This window comes from Arachis hypogaea, chromosome 11 (assembly GCF_003086295.3).
Source record: "Arachis hypogaea cultivar Tifrunner chromosome 11, arahy.Tifrunner.gnm2.J5K5, whole genome shotgun sequence".
Lineage (NCBI taxonomy): Eukaryota > Viridiplantae > Streptophyta > Magnoliopsida > Fabales > Fabaceae > Arachis > Arachis hypogaea.
Genome location: NC_092046.1, coordinates 37,283,990 through 37,289,815, shown reverse-complemented (window position 1 = coordinate 37,289,815; position 5,826 = coordinate 37,283,990). Strand labels below are relative to the sequence as shown.

The 5,826-nt window shown below is 38.8% G+C and overlaps 1 non-coding gene across 1 annotated transcript; it reads left to right on the top strand.

Moving 5' to 3' along the window:
* The first annotated feature begins 833 nt into the window (after nt 1-833).
* On the top strand, nt 834-937 carry LOC112726107 (small nucleolar RNA R71). Its single transcript, XR_003165173.1, has one exon. It is a non-coding gene; the product is annotated as a small nucleolar RNA R71 (small nucleolar RNA).
* The last annotated feature ends 4,889 nt before the right edge of the window (nt 938-5,826 follow it).

The window sequence follows — 5,826 nt, the reverse complement described above, 5'->3', positions numbered from 1 at the left end:
TTTGTTAATTACTTATGTTACCCATTTGATTCATAAATCTTTCATGTTAGATTGGATTGCTTTTATTAATATAATTTGAGGTATTTCAGACTTATGATTGCTCTCTTTAATTTATTAATGCTCTTTGTTTATCCAAATTATTTTCATTCAAGTAGACTTTTTTCTCTTTTGGCTTTGGTTGAGTCATTGGAGACACTTGAGTTATCAAACTCATTGTTGATTGAAAATTAGATTTTTTCATTTCATTAATTCAAGTTCCAATAACTCTAGCCTTTCCCAAGGAAAGACTAGGACCTGAGGAATAAAATATAATTCATCCACTTAACTTACCTTCATAGTTAGAGGTTAACAAAGTGGGAGAAAAATCCAATTCTCATTACAATTGATAAGGATAACCAGGATAGGACTTCCAGTTCTCATACCTTGCCAATAGTTTATTTTACAGTTATTTATTTATTTTTATTGCTTTGAAAATATACCTGTGCCCATTGCCCAAACTCCAGAACCCCAATTTACAAACTCATAACCAATAATAAGAACATACCTCCCTGCAATTTTTTGAGAAGACGACCCGAGGTTTAAATACTTCGATTATCAATTTTAAAGGGGTTTGTTACTTGTGACAACCAAAACTTTTGTAAGAAAGGTTGATTGCTTGGTTTAGTAACTATACTTACAACGAGAGTTTACTATAACCTCTAAACCATCAATCTTCAGCTCTTTCAATGGCCTTCTTCTTGTTTAAAGATCCCTCGGAAGAGTGATCTACTGCCTTCTTTGATTCGTAAGACAAGCCTTCATAGAAAATGTGTAGTTGCACCCATTCATTGAACATGTCTGGTGGGCACCTTCTTGTTAAGTCCTTAAACCTCTCCCATGCTTCATAGAGAGTTTCACCATCTTGCTGCCTGAAAGTTTGTACCTCAGCTCTCAACCTGTTGATCCTTTGAGGAGGAGAGATTCTTGCCAAGAACTTATTCACCACATCTTCCCAGGTTGTTAAACTCTCCTTTGAGAAGGATTCCAACCATTTAGATGCTTTGTTCCTGAGTGAAAAGGGAAACAAAAGCAATCTATAGGTGTCAGGATGAACACCATTAGACTTCACAGTATCACATATTCTTAGGAAGGTGGTTAAATGTTGATTGGGGTCTTCTTAGGCACTTCCTCCGAATGAGCAGTTGTTCTGAACAAGGGTGATGAGCTGGGGCTTCAGTTCAAAGTTATTGGCATGTATGGTTGGTTTTTGGATACTGCTTCCACAGTTTCCTGGATTTGGATTAATATAAGAGCCTAGTACTCTTCTCTCCTACCCAGCATGATCTGCTGGGCCTTCTCTGGCATGGTTGTGTGCCTCCTCCTCATGGTGGTTTTCCATGTTCTCTTCCATGTCCATCTCTAAGTTCTCCTCCTCTTCCTCAGTACCAACAACCCTCTTTCCTCTTGCTTCCCTCCTTAATCTATGGAAGGTCCTCTCAGATTCAGAATCAAAGGAGGTTGAAGCTCCTCTTATTCTACCTGTCATACAATCAACAGAGCACAAAGGCAAGAGAAAAGTGAAAAAATCACTCTTGTTAAGATGGCTGTTAGTGTGAGTGGCGCAATATATCAAACAGTTAGTGGATTAGTGAAAAAAAGTATAGATAACTAAGAAAACAAATAAAGGAGAAAGAAAAAGGAAAAGAAAATAGCTAACTGGAAGTAAATAACTAAAATGAAATAAGCCAAACAAAGAAAATTGCTGAATCTAGTTATCCTCTAATTTAATCATTGTTGATACAAAATCAATCCCCGGCAAGGGCGCCATAAACTTGATGCGTGGAAACTTGTATCGCTACAAATTTTCCTTCGGCAAGTATACCGAATTATCGTCAAGTAAAAAGTCACAATAGAGTGAGGTCGAATCCCACAGGGATTGATTGGTCGAGCAATTTTAATTAGATGAGTGTTCTAGTCAAGCTAAGCCAAATTGAGTGAGAATTGCAGAAACTTAAATGCGGGAAAGATAAATGACATGGAATGTAAATCTGTAGAATCTTAAATGGGGAGTTGGGGAGATGAGCATGAAAGTAAATAACAGAAAGTAAAGAGAATGGATAAGATCAGAGATGGGGAATTCATTGGGCTTAGGAGATGTTGCATTCTCCGAATCAAATTCATCTTCATCTCTTCCTCAATCAATGCATTCATTGATCTCCTTGGCAATCTTAGGTGATTGGATCCCAATTTCTTGGTAACCCAATCTCTCTAAGCTTGAACAATTGCCCAATTCCTTGATTTAATTACTCATGGAAAGAGATGAGGTATGGTCACTGATTATACCACATGTATTTCCAAATCAAAGTATTGGTAGGATTATATGTCACTATATCCATCCAAACCCCAATTTGGTCTAACATGAGAAAGCATTTCTAGCATGATCCCCTCATTCCTCTTCCAAGGCTCAGAAGAGATCCAATTATGGAGAGTTTCTTTTCCAAGATAACTAACCTATTGGATGAAGATCGAAATCTTTCTAGTAAAATCAAGAGAAAAGAAAGAGGAAGAAGAATGAAACTACAATTGATCCATCAAATTACAACAGAGCTCTCTAACCCAATGAAAAGGGGTTTAGTTATTCATAACTCTGGAAATGGAAATTAAAGATGAAGAGTGCATTGTAAAATTAAACTAGAATTTACAGGAAAAGTAAATATACAGAGTGTAGCTCCCAATAATGCCAATCTCTTTTCTAATTCAAAACTACCCCTATATATACTATTCTTCTAATCTTCTAGTTAGCTCTTCAAGTCTTGGATATGGACCTTTGATCTTTAGTTGAAGCAATTACAGTCTTCAGTGGGCTTAGCTTTGCTTGCAAAAAAAGAGTGGGTCAGGCATGGTATGCAGTTAGTTAGGACGTTAGTGGTGTTAACGTTAAGTGTAAATTCTGGTTCAAAAATGTTAGTGACACTAACTTTGTCACTAACGTCCCAATCCAATTGAGCCACGTTAACTCTCACGTTAGTGGCACTAATGTGACCACTAATGTAGCCTTTTTGTCCTTCGCTAGCGTTATTGGCACTAACTTTGCCAATAACGCTACACCTTGCCCCTTTCTCTCACGTTAATGGTCCACGTTAGTGTAACTAACGTGACCTTTAACGTGGACATACCATGACACGAGGGCGTTAGTGACAATAACTTTGTCACTAACGCTACAACAATTCCCTCTCTTCCACGTTAGTGCTCACGTTAATGATATTAACGTGGCCACTAACGTGGGTATGCTTTGCCATCTCCAACGTTAGTGACAGAGTTAGTGTCACTAACGTTGGCATCTCATCCCTTGCTCCACGTTACCCTTCACGTTAGTGGCATTAACGTGGCCACTAACGCAGATAATCTAGGCCTGGTCCAACATTAGTGACAAAGTTAGTGTCACTAACGTTGGTGATCTTTTCTTTGCTCCACGTTAGAGTTCACGTTAATAGCATTAACGTGGCCCTTAACATGGTTATGTGTGGCCTTTGCAACGTTAGTGGTGCTAACTTTACCACTAACGTTGGAGCTTCCTCTTTCTTCCACGTTAGTTCCTACGTTGGTGAAGCTAACATGGCAACTAACGTGGGTTGTGATGGCTTTCGAAGGCGTTAGTGGTGATAACTTTACCACTAACGATGCAAGCTTGCTCCCTTTTCACGTTAGTGGTCACGTTAGTGATACTAATGTGGCTGCTAACGTGGTTCTTCTATGCTTCTTTTGTCCTGAAATTAAACAAACAAGGTGCATCAAATATTTGTTCCAGGTCATGAGATCTTGCACTATATAATTTGGCATTCAATTCATGCATTATTCTCATGAAATCATGTAAAGTTCACAATGTTTGCTTGAATCAAGGTGTAAGTGTACATTCACCCAAAACTTGCTTATTTCCTAATAAAATGCATGAAACTACCTGAAAACTGTAAAGAAAAGGCCAGTGAAACTGGCCAAAATGCCCTGGCATCAACGCAACTCCACCTTGATTTGCATGCTCCTAAGTGCTAAATACCAAGCTTGGCATTTAGTTGGCTTTTAGCACCGGAGCACCCGAATGGAAATTCCCTCCAGCGTGTTCTGTTCTTCTTCTAGATTCCTATATTCCTATTCTAAACACTTTGCATGACCATAAACATCATAAAACCAAGGAAAATTATGAATAAAATCAAATATCAATGAAAATCAAACTGAAAAAAAAACCAAAGGATACTTAGGGTTGGGTTGCCTTCCAATAAGCGCTTCTTTACCGTCACTAGCTTGACAGTCAGCTCTGCTAAAGAGAGGGGTGGTCATAGAGCCTTAGCTCCTCATCTCTCACTATGAATCTTTTTTTTTTGTAATCTCATGGATTAACTCTATTTGCTCAAGAGAGAGGATCATGTTCACTGTATGAGGCAGGATTAGAATTTTAGTAAATACCACCGTCATTCTTGGTGAGAAATCATTAGTGGGGATCTTCTTGTTCCTCTAACCCTTGGGTACCTTCTTCTTGGGGCCTTCCTTCTTGGGGCCTTCCTTCTTGGTGGATGATGCACACCCAATACCAAACTTAGGTTTGATGTCAGAAAAAATTGTAATGGTTTCTACCATATGAGGTTTGAGTTGTGAACTCTGCTTTACTTCAGTCAGGGATCCTTGGGGACTTGGATTAGTGAGCTCACTCTTCATGCAAGTGCCTCCTTCACCAGAGCGATGTAAGGGTCTAAAAATGTTGAATACCAAGTAATCCTCATGCATTCTCAGAACCAATTCACCTTTTTTCACATCAATTAGAGCTCTCCCAGTGGGTATGAATGGTCTTCCTAGGATTATATAATCGTTTTCATCCTCTCCCGTGTCAAGGATTACAAATTCTTCAAGGAGAAAAAAAATTCTCCAACCTTGACCAAAACATTCTCCACTATTCCATGTGCATATTTCAAAGATTTGTCTACCATTTGTAATGCTATCCTTGTGGGTTGTGCCTCTTGAATTTGTAACTTTTTCATCACAAACAAGGGAATTAGATTGATACTTGCACCAAGATCACATAGGGCTTTGTCAAAGGTTATGTTCCCAATAGTACATGGGATCTGAAAGCTCCCAGAATCTAGCATCTTTCTTGACAATTTACTCTGAATTATTGCACTACATTCTTTGGTCAGGACCACTGTTTCATTTCCCTTTAAGGTCTTCTTCTTAGAGAGTAAGCTTTTCATGAACTTAACATAGAGAGGTATTTGCTCCAGAACCTCAGCAAAAGGAATATTGATTTACAACTTTCTAAAAAGTTCCAAGAACTTTGAGAAATTATTGTCCTTGATCTCCTTTTGAAACTTCTGAGGATATGGCATCTTCGGCTTGTGCTCAGGTGCCTTGGGTGGGGCGTGTGCTATGGTATCATTAGTCTTTTCTGGAGCTTTTGTTTTCTCTGATCCCTTGGCAATTTATACTTTCCCCTCCTTGCACTCTTCTCTTGGGTTAGGCACTGTGTCACTAGGAAGAGTGTTGGGAGGCCTCTCAGGTACCTGCTTACTCAACTGACCCACTTGTATAAAATTGTGAGTATTCTTAGAGAGTTCCGAAACTATAGAGGCTAGGTTAGAATTATTCTGAGGTTGAGAGGGCGCTTGTTGTGGTTGAGAGGCTTGAAACTGATGGTTGTTGAAATTATTCTGATTAAAGTCGCTCTGAGAATTTTTAAAGTTCGGTTGCCTCTGGGATTGGTCTCTCTACCCAAAGTTGGGGTCCCTAATTAAATGTCTTAGAATAGGGATTATTATTGGGATTTCTAGAGGAGTTGCCCATGAAATTAACTTGCTCAGG